We start from the raw sequence: 11562 nt of genomic DNA on the forward strand, positions 1-11562 counted from the left end.
ACAAGTCCTCCAACTCTTAAAGGATAACCTCGTGTTGGCACAGAATAGAATGAAACAACAGGCAGATCAACATCGCAGTGAAAGAAGTTTTGATGTAGGTGATTGGGTATTCCTACGGCTACAACCATATAAGCAAATGTCCCTCAAGCAAGCTAAGAAGGATAATAAAATATCACCAAAGTATTATGGTCCGTACAAGGTGTTGCAAAAGATTGGTACTATGGCATACAAATTGGAGCTTCCTGCAGCTTCTCGATTGCACCCAGTTTTCCATGTTTCATGCTTAAAGAAGGTTATAGGCGACAAGCTCCCAGTTCAAACAATATTGCCAGAACTTGACGAGGAAGGAAAAATTATATTGGAACCGGAAGCAGTTATAGAAACAAGAACTCGACAGCTACGAAATCGATCAATTTCAGAGTACCTTATCAAGTGGAAGAACTTATCCGCTGAAGATTCCACATGGGAGGATGAGAATTTTATGCAGAAGTATCCTGAACTACTCAAGCGTTGAGGACAACACTTTTTTGAAGGAGAGGGGCATGTTGGGTCCCTATAATACTAGTGATTACCCCATTACTATTGTAGTTATACCCCTTATTTATATTGTTGTGCCCCTATTACCCCCATATTGTTATTAATGTGCCCATAGAATCCCTCTATTGTTATTTTTGTGGCTTTATATTATTATTGTTAGGTTGGCTGGATTATATTGTGACTCCATAGACTCCTATATATAGAAAGGAGGTTTTGTCATTTGAATCATCCAAGAATTGTTCATTTATGTAATGTAAAGGAGGTTGCCCCCTCGAAGAGGCTGAATTCTAAGGCGTTGATCTATATTTTCAATCTTTTCTTGAGCTGGTTTCATAACAAATTGCTGGTGAGTCAGAGCTTGCCCCTTATCCGTAAGCTGCAGGCCTTTAATTTTTCCTGAAGATTGCGCCTGCTTAATAGCTCTCCCCAGCCCTTCCATCAAGATAATAAAAAGGAACGGGGAGAGCGGGTCTCCCCATCTGAGGCCTCTAGAAGGATTGAAAATCTCTGAGGGGGAGTCGTTGACCAAAATAGAAAAGCCGGAGGAGGTCATGAGAGCCATTACCCACTTAACCCAGATATGATCAAATCCAAAAGCAATCAACATTTTCTTAAGGTAGACCCAGTTTACCTTGTCATAAGCCTTGGCAATATCTAATTGCATGATCATACCCACCTGCTTCTTGCTAGTTAAAGAGTGCACCACTTCTTATGCTTGAATGATATTATCCAGAATTTGTTTGCCTTCCACATAACCTAATTGCTCCCCAGAAACTAGGACTGGAAGCAAAGGTTGAGTCTATTAGCCACAACCTTGGATATAATCTTGTATATTACATTGCATAGTGCTATGGGTCTGTATTTATCTGGTGTAAGAACAATCTTCTGTTTGGGGATCAGGGCTATGAAGGAAGTATTGAGGGCTTTCAGAATGGTTTTATTTGACCTGGAATCCTCCACCACATTCAAAATGTCCTGCTTAACAATATTCCAACAAGCTTTGAAAAAGTCCACATTGAAACCGTCCGAGCCCGGTGCTTTGCCATTCTGCATGTCTTTGATTACATCTCTCAACTCCCCTTCCGTTACTGGTCTATTAAGGTTGAAGTTGTCCTCCCTGGATACCAGTTTCGGTATGTTTCTAGTAATCTCCCTGATGGCTTGCTCTCTGTCTGAAATGTTTTCCTATGTTATACCCTGGAAGTGCTGGATTAACACAGCTTCTATAGCTTTATGGGATATCTGAAGTTCCCCTACTTCATTCTTGATTGAAGAGATATTATTGTGAACTCTGTTGGCCATGGTGGTTCTATGAAAGAACTTAGTATTGCGCTCTCCTTCTTTTAATCATTGAACTCTCGATTTTTGTTTCCAAAATATTTCCTCTTGTTTACATAGATCCTCCAATTTTTGATAATGTTTATCCACTTGATCACTGATGTTTTTATCAAAGCCTTCCTTGATTAAAGCTTGGTTGAGAACCTGCATTTTATTTTCAACTACTCTCTTTTCCTCAAAAATATCCCCAAAATCCTTCCTATTCCATTCCTTAAGCCAGAATTTTATGTGCTTTAGTCTCTTGTGCAGAAGATACATTCTGGTTCCCTGAATCTGCAAGTCCTCTGACCACCATTTCTCAATATTGCTTGTGAAGTTTGGGTGTGACAGCCAAATATTTTCAAATCTGAAGGTTTATTTCTAGGAGTCCATATACCCTTGATTTCCAATTGGATTGGCCAATGATCTGAGCCTCCAAAGGGAAGAACTCGTGCTGTTACCTCTTTCCCATCTAGCATTAGATTCTCAGAGATGAAGAATCTATCTAGCTTTGAGGTGACTAGGGCATCTCCTCCTCTCCTATTATTCCAAGTAAAAAGGCCAATATTCCAATTAGTATCAACATGCTTTATGTTGTCAGAAAAAGTTTGGAAAGCCATGGAGTTTTTACTTAGAGCTCTTGTTCCTCCTTTATTCTCTGAAAGAGATTTAATCATGTTAAAATCCCCTCCCATGATCCAGCGTATATCTACATGTCTGCTCCTCAGCTCCACCAGGGTATCTAGAAACTTAAGTTTGTCATCTATTCTCTAAGGACCATAAACATTTGTGACCAGAAAGGTATCCCTTTCCCCTACTGGTTGAATGACAATCGACAAATAATTTATGGATGCCTCAGCATCCAGAATTCCTATTTTGTGGGGATTCCATAGAGTGAGTAAACCCCCTGCTATATTATTTGCTTTTACTTCAAGAAACTCATAGCTGCTGAGTCATTTACTGTGGATTTATCTTACCTTTTGAATGGAACATTTCGTTTCTTGGATAAACATTATATCCGGTGTTTCTTGTTTCATTCTATTGCTAAGCATTCTCTTCTTTCTTTTACTCGCTAGACCTCTAATATTCCAAGATGTCAACTTCATTATAAAAGATTTGAAAAGGAGTAGCTGGCTAGATCTTTCATCTTACTTGAATCAATCATCAGCTTTCCACACTCCATCAAGAGTTCATTCTTCTTTTTCCTGCCTCTTTTCTTGCCTATGTTTCTATTAATTGGTCCTAGTGTAGTTTTCATCGTTTTCACTCCTCTGTTGTCCTGCTTGTCTATGTTGTTACATTGCTCTGGCTTCCCAGTTTGTGATGTCCATAGAAACGGTTGTTGTATTCTGCTGAGTTCCTCTTGAGGTAACGAATCCACTCCCCCCGTGGTACCCTGCCTCAAGAAGCCTTCTAGGTCTAGGTTTTCTTTGTCAAGAATTGCTAGTAGTTCATGGTCCTCTGGGTTTGTATCATTCAGGGTCATTTCCTGATCTATTTCCTGTTCAACATCGCTCATAGTGGCTTCTTTCTAGTACTCATCATTTTGTGTTTGTTCTAGGTTTTTCCTTTCCTCCTTTTCTGCAGAACTCCCTTCCATTGCTTGATCTTCTTTAGTAATCTCTTCCTCTTCTTGAAGCACCTGAAAATTGTTCTGCCTAAACTGTTGTCCTTCGTGCTGCTAATTTTTCGGTCCTCTTTTACTTCCTTTACTTCGGTTAACCAATTTATGAAAGCCATCTGATTCTTTCACTGTATTGCTTCTGCTTTTGTTTATTTATTTGTTGAGTGGACAGTCTCTGAAGAGATGCCCATGTTCATGGCATTTGCGACATCTGAATGGAATGTGATCATAATCTACTATTTGTACCCATTCTTCATCAAAAACTTCCAAGATTATCTCCTCCGGTAGAGCTCCTCATAGATCCATTTCCACACATATTCTAGCAAAGGAAGTGTATTTTCCTCTTCTAGTGGCTTTAGAGGCTTTAACATAGCGATGTAATTTATTGCCTATGGCCGCTAATGATTCATTTTGCCAGTAATCAAGAGGTAGAGAGTAGAGCCTTACCCAGACCAGAACTGAAGTAAAAGTTTCCTTTTCTGGGGCAAAGTTCATTTTCCATGGTCTCATGTAGAGCCCTACAGAAGCATAGAAGTAGGGCCCTTATTTAAATATTATGTCCTTGTCTTCAATGTTTGTGAACACCGCCGTGAAGAAACCCTTTGACCCAAGATGAAGATCTATGCTTCCTTTAGGTTTCTAGTGGTATTTGATCCACGACTATAGGGCTTTTTCAGTGGGCCATAGTCCCATGAAATTACAGATGATGGCATATGTCCCCATGTGTTCCCTATACGCCTTCAACTCTGGATTATTTAAAATCACTCTGGGAGTTATATCTGTTTTGGGTTTGCAGGGCCCCTTGTGTTTCTTATCTTTAGTTTCCTGTTTTTTGTCTTCTGCCTCCTTGTCTTTTGTGCCATGTTGATCCTTTTCTATGGGTTCTTCTGTTCCCTCTTCTGTGATTTTTTTTCCTTCCACCCTTGTTTCCTTAATATTTTCTAGAGGCTTCTTTCCCCTGCTGGCCATGGCCTCCCTGTAGGAGGGAGTGGAGCCCCCTCCTCTGCCACCCTTCATAGGGTCCTTTGACTACCCCTGCATGCGCTAAACTTTGTTCACTCTTCCCTGTTCGCGCCTTTCGCTCACCAGTCTTCCTCGGAGCAATATTTTTATTTTATTTTCATTAATAAGAAATTTATTAAAATAATAATAACATAAGTTTGTATTTTATTTTTATTATAATTATAATTATATTTTAAATATTAATTTATTTTAAATATCATGAATTTAAAATTAAATATAAATATTATAAAAATAAATTTATTATTATTTTAAAATATAATTGAAAAGTACAATTATGTAAATAATTACAATCCAACATAAAAATATAACTAGGTAAATAATCACAAATAGAAAAATGCAAGTAATGATATGGCTTTTTTTGTCCCATTAGTAACACTATGTCTTAATATATCACCATAGAGGATCAATGTCTTAATATACCACCATAGAGGATATAACTAAAATCTTTGATCGTTAAACTTTTCTACTCTTAAAGATACCCATGCTCTTTACTGATTACCTAAACCTTGGCAATAGATGAGCTACTTTGAGATAATAACCTTTCCCAAATTCCACTTAAGATTTTGATAGACTAATGCAAAAAAAGCTATAATAAAATAATATAAAAAACTTGAGAACAATAACGGCATACACAATAGTATGTGTCCAAAATACCCTTAATGAAGGAAAAATATCAAGCTTGAGGGCCATAACTCTCTTTCTCATTGTATTAACTAACTTGTCATGATACAATATTTAGACAATTTACGACTTTAAAAACACTACATTGTTAAAACCAATTTAATTTACAACTTCAATTCTTAAAATAGAACTAATTTACAATGATCAAAGAATTAGATTACAAATTCAATTCTTAAAATAAAACTAATATACAATGAACAAAGAACTTGTCCAACATCACTTGGCCTCATTTACATAAAATATATATATATACAACATATATCTAACCATTAACATTAAATTCTCCATACAAGATAAATTAATTAATTAATTTTAGTCATATCAAACAAAGCATTAAAAACAGTCCTCCTCAAAAAGTCGCATATAATCAACCTCACTCCTTTAAATTTTAATTTATAAAACACATGTAAATTAATTTAATTATATATATATATATATATATATATATATATATATATTGTTTTTTATTAATTTATTCTTAATTCATTAATGTAATGCTAAAACGGTGAGGGGACGGGCCACTTGTCTCATGGCGCCCCTCCACATATCACCCTGAAATTCCTTTAATACTATCTGCAGGCAGCATTCAATACAGGTATGGCTCGGCCAAAAGTGATACATTGTTGGGCTATGGAGATACCTCGTTTCAATCTTGCACCATCTCCTCTGCTCTGTAGCATCTGTCTGCCTCAGGCCTTTGAGCCCAGCCTTCACACTGTAACTGGCCGTCGTTGCTGGATTGTTTGCTGTGCGGATTTTGATAATGGCTTTCATCATTCGCATTCGGCTCTCTGTTTTCTAATCTCTGCTCAGATCAGTCCCATTTCGCCTCTTATTCCCACTGCCAGTGCTCCCTCTGCCTTCGTCCCTCTGGTCTCTGCTCCCTTTGAGCGCCCAGCCAACGAATTCAATATGGTAAGGCACCGTATGCGAAGTCGTAGGGGAGGAACCAGGGGAGGAAGCTCCCGCTCCGCCTCCTCTCCTTCCCCTGAATTGCTTCATCCTCAATCTTTTGGGGAGGGTAGACATCATAGTACCAGGCGCGGGAGAGGTCGGGCTCGTTCTTCCGGTGTTCCTCTTGACGAATTTGTTGTCCATTCTGACAATTCTCCTCCGCCCCTTCAACCCGCTCCTCTCTCTGCCCATTTCAGGTTCTATAGCTCCCTGAACAGGCCCGTCATTACCGCTTCTATCTCCATCTCTTTCTCAGAAGAAATCGCTCATTCTGCCCCTCAGGTTGACATCTCCAGCTTGCCGCAGGAAGGTACACTCAGACGCAACAATTGCAGGGATTCTGGTAAAAATGTGATGGTTGACAGTCTCTTCTCCTCCCTTGGACCGAACTCTGATGGAATTATGCATGGTGAAGGGGGCAGCTCTGCTGCCACGCGCCCCTCTGGTGGTTCGTGTCATGATGGTTCAGCTATGCAGGATGCTTCTGGCGATGGGGGAGAGCCTCACGGCGGTGGTGGAGAGCCACATGGCAAAGCCTCCATGGACGTGGCGGATGAGTGGGCTTGCCCAATCATCGAGGAACCCATCCCGGATGACTACAACTAAGATGACGTGGCCTCCAGGTAGCAGAAGGTGGCAGAGAGAGAGTCGGCAGAGGTTGTCTAAGGTTAGAACTGGGCCGGCTATGGCTGCCTTGTTGTCTTCTTTCTGGTTTTTTGGTTTTTGGTAATCCTTCTGTGGACGTGGGTATCCTTTCTGGACCAAATGTCACGGTATTATCTTATTGTCTTTTTGTGGAGTCTAGTCTCAAAATTGCTACCATTTTTGAAGGTTACCGGTTTCCCCAACGTTGGGGTAGTCCAGATTATGTTGATGCTACGATAAACTTGGGCGAGGCTCTGTCCTCTTTGTATCTTTTCTGTACATATTAATAGACTACTTTTACTTAGAAAAAAATAAATAAATAAAAATAAAAAATAAAAAATGTAATGCTAAAACTTAACATCAACCCAATGCTAATTATCAATTTTTTTTATATAATAATTATTAAGCCCCAACATTACAACTACTCTAGTGTTATAACAATGGGTGTTCTTTTAGCTATAGTGTTGTCCCTTATTAAAAACATTAGATTTTTAAAAATATTATTCAATATAAACTTTAGAGTTTCATTGTGTGTGTATAAATTAAATGGAAAAATTTATTTATAAGATGAATTATTTAGTATTTGATTTAATTAATAAAAAGATATAAGATAGTTAAATATAAAACTATTAATGATAAATATTGTTTATTCAACGTGTTTGGATTATATATATCAATCTGCCTTTTTAATTTAAGAAATAAAATAACTTAAATGTATTTTCCTAATAATAGAATTGATTAAAAGAATATAAATAAAAGAAAATGCTTAAAAACATAACATATAATTCCCCTTTTTCCGCTATTATTATTAAAACCTAATTATAGTTTTGAAAAATTTACCCATGTAATGACTATACTTTTGAAAGTTGTCGAGCCCAGAGTAACTAATTTTAACGAACGAATTTATTGACAAATTTGCAATTGCAAAATGAATTTATTAAAAAACCCAAAACGCTGTGAAAAACAAAAAAAAAAAGTGTTTATTCACAATAATATATAGTATATGAATTGAGCTCCTGTACCACGCAAAATGAAAATTCAGCCGGACATGTGACATCCCAATTCGTAACAAATATTCTACTACTGCAACTTCACGATGACAAGAATATGTGGCCTTAATTAATTCACCTCTGGAATGCTCTCTAACGATGGTCTCCATCCATTGTTGCTGCATTTTCTTGTGACAACATAATCTTCTTTACACTGAAGCTGAAGCAACAATGATTTTTCCTTCATACACGGATCTGAAAGCAAAGCTTACAGTTCTTGTTTCGAGATTACCATCTGAACCCTAATAATACCGCTGCCATTCTACGCACGCGTGAATGAAGAAGGCGGGCAAGTACTCTTAGGCCCTTCACTGGTAATTATGCTCGCGAATCGGGCATTCGACCCTGATAAAACGCCGTCAATGGAATGAGAAGACAAATTAGGAATAAGTAGCAGCCGATAAAGCTGCCCGAGAACCAACTTCTTGTCCGGTGAAAGAGAGCGGCATTTTGCATCCTCAGAATGCACAACCGAATGTTGTGGGTACGCCGACTCTGATGACAAGGGGAGCCGTGAATTCCATTATCTTTCCGTCAGATCTTGTCACCATTATAAATTCCTCACGGCCCATGAAATGTGCAGAGAGGTTTCCGGATCCGCAAGATGGCAGACAATTACCCATAATTAATGAAACCTAACGCTGCTTACACAAAGAGATTTTGCAGAGCGAATCCTTTCCTAGGAGCACCAATGAAATCTGCAATATTCTATGGATTGCACCGTTGCATGAGTAAGTTATCAGAGAAGGGAATTTGTGCAGCAGTGAGGTTACTTAATGAACCGTGGAAAGGAATTGAAATGAGGGAAAGAATGAATAACAACTCTTAAAAACAAGTCACTAAGTGTTAAAACTGCTCCATTTGATCTTCAGTTCGGCCAGAAGACCTCTCCCAACATCAACTTCCACCAAAAACCAAGCTAGTTGTTTATCCAGATGGCCGAAACAGTCGTCATCCCAATAATAGAAGCATCATATCTGATTTGCAATCTCTTTAATGGCCTCGACATTCCAAAGTTCCAGAGGAAGCCCTGGAATTTTGGCACATAAAATGTTCCGCTTGATTGGAGCCGAAAGGGGGTCGAATCCAAGCATCCATGGTTGAAGGGTAAGGAAATCCCTGCCTCTGACACATTTTTCCTTAGGGATACGCGCAGCATCTTCTGGCTCGAGAAAATGGAAACAGAGCGGGACTATTCATTTCATAAAAGAATTCGGGCGGGACTACCCAATTTGAATTCAAAATTTTGGGCGGCACTTACTAATTTGAAATGTTGGACGGGGACTGGGGCATTGAATGAATGTACGTGGAGGTATTGAATGAAGGGTTGAAGTCCAAGCAGTGCAGTCTGATAAATAAAGTTGCAATGATGGAGCTGTCATTGAGCCGTGAACACGACCGAAGAAACCATGCCGGAGTGAAGCCGTGACCACTGCCAGAGAAACCATGGTGATGCATGGATATGTATGTTAATGCTCTCATGCACTAAGACAATCATTGGCTTAGTGACTTGTTTTTAAGAGTTGCCCATGCGACCCTACTCGACCCTACTCAGTGCATTAATGCAATGAATGTGGTGGGTGGTTGGCTTGACTTCCAAACCAGACACAAAACCATCCGCGCTAGAGCTCCTCGACCTCCCACTACACTAGAGCTCCTCGGCTTCCTACCTCCGCCTCGTTAGACTACTCCCTTATTTTACTGGAAGTGCCGGAGTCCTCGGAATAGGAGGATCACTAATGTCGTCCCTAAATCCATGGAGGGAGGCTTCAACTTCATTGGTGAAGGACTGGTGGGTTCATTGGGTTCTCACTCGATACGGGAGGCATCAGACCCAGAGATTTCAACAACTCTATTTCCAGTTAGTCCCAGCGTTATTAGTAGCAACGATAGCCTCTATATGCAGGGGGTGCTGGGAGGGCCAAGGTTGTTGTTCACTATCAAAGAAGAGACTAAAGAGGATATGGAGGACAAAGAATCTGTGGGTGAAGTTAAGATTGCATCCTCTGTTTCAAAGCAATGATGGAAAAATCTCAATGCCCTATTCGCTCTAAGTTGCCTTCTAAGAACAATACACGGGAAAGTTGTTATCAACTGTAGAAGAAATGGCGGGACTTGTATTCGATTGGATTGCTGCGGCAACAACACAGGGTGCAAGAATCTAGTTGCTATTGGAAGCCCGCTTCCCTGTCTCCTCAACCAATGAACTTGTCAAACTTTCTTTCCCAACCATTTTCATGAGGCAGTTCCCCTCATTCGGCACCTGGTCAATTCACTTCCCTCTCATCTCCTAGGTCTTCCCCATGGAGAGGTAATCATACACTCTCGGCCTCTGCAAAAAATGAATCTCTGAGGCAATATGGTAAGCGGCAAAGCATCTATTCTATTACTTTGAATCCCATCTATGATATTGATAAAATGCCTTCATTACCTACTACATTAGGAACTATTGTTTTATCCCCCTGTGGGTACGATACTCCCCCCTTAACTCCCATGAGTGCCCCTTTATCTGCTTATTCAATTCCACTCTCCATCTCTACAATGAGCAACATTTCTTCCCTAGAAAGTGCTGCTGTGAATAGTCACTCCTTTTGGTCTTCCAAATGCAGTTCGGCTTCCCTGTAATCATCTTTTCCTTGGTCCCCAATGGTGCGAACTGTCAACTCTCTGAATCTTATCATGTCGCTGGGTATTCCGTGCAATGAAGAGAGGGTTTTTCATCAGCTTCGTCGGGTTCACCTCAACATCCCTATTATTGGTAGCTTCATGTTGCAATATAGGGAAATGTAGTGTTTGGTGGCAATCGAATCCTTGAGAAATGTCGCGTTTGATATTACATGAGTTTAAATCAATGTGCAAGAGATTCAGATGATGACAGAAAGAGATGAATGACTATTTCCTTTGTAATTAAACTAGTTTTGTGGTTGAAGTTCTCAAAATAATTGAGAGTATTGTTTTTTTTCTCCTCATGCACATGAAGTTCAATTGGGTTAGCTTCAACATTGGTGTTAAGCCAAAGTGGTTCAAGCCTCAAGGCAACTAGGTAACTGTATGAGTTTTACTTTAATAATCATTGGATAATGGGTTTCAGAGATGAGCTGAAACAACTTTCAGAGATGAAATATCTTGAAGTAAGATGTTGAAACTGCTTACAGAGATAAATTGAAAATGTCTTGAAGTAAGATTTTAAACTGCTTTTATTTAATTAAAAGCTTGATTTTCTTGTACATAGAATAGTCCAAACTCCAAAAGGAATGGAAATATGTACCTCCACCTATATATATGTTATATATGTGGTGAGGCTTTGTTTTTACAATATAATACATAAGTTCCAACTGTTTTCAGAGATGAGCTGAAACTACTTTCAGAGATAAAACTAAAAGTGTCTTGAAATAAGATGTTGAAACTTCTTTCAGAGATTAATTGAAATTGTCTTGAAGTAAGATTTCAAACTTCTTTTATTTAATTTAAAGTTTGTTTTTCTAAATAGTCCAAATTCCAAAAACATATAAAAACATATAGTGGGAGTGGAAGTCTGTACCTTCACCCACCCATATATATGTTATACATGTGGCGAGGCTTTGTTTTTACAATGTAATGCATCTTTATTTATGTCAAGGTAAAAGAAATGCTACTACAACACTAGCTCCAATAATAGAGACTTTTGCTCTAGAAAAAAAATGGTACATGTTATTTTGTTTTATAGAAGAAAGTGCTTCCTTCAACACTTAT

General features: G+C 38.8%; 2 pseudogenes; one reads left to right on the plus strand and one right to left on the minus strand.

Moving 5' to 3' along the window:
• Nucleotides 1-7900: 7900 nt before the first annotated feature.
• On the minus strand, nt 7901-8453 carry LOC149247712 (uncharacterized; annotated as a pseudogene).
• Nucleotides 8454-9397: 944 nt separating this feature from the next.
• LOC149247713 (uncharacterized) lies at nt 9398-10455 on the plus strand (annotated as a pseudogene).
• Nucleotides 10456-11562: the final 1107 nt, after the last annotated feature.

This window comes from Pinus tabuliformis, chromosome 7, assembly GCF_031772625.1.
Source record: "Pinus tabuliformis cultivar Carrire ecotype Pingquan chromosome 7, CPIR1, whole genome shotgun sequence".
Lineage (NCBI taxonomy): Eukaryota > Viridiplantae > Streptophyta > Pinopsida > Pinales > Pinaceae > Pinus > Pinus tabuliformis.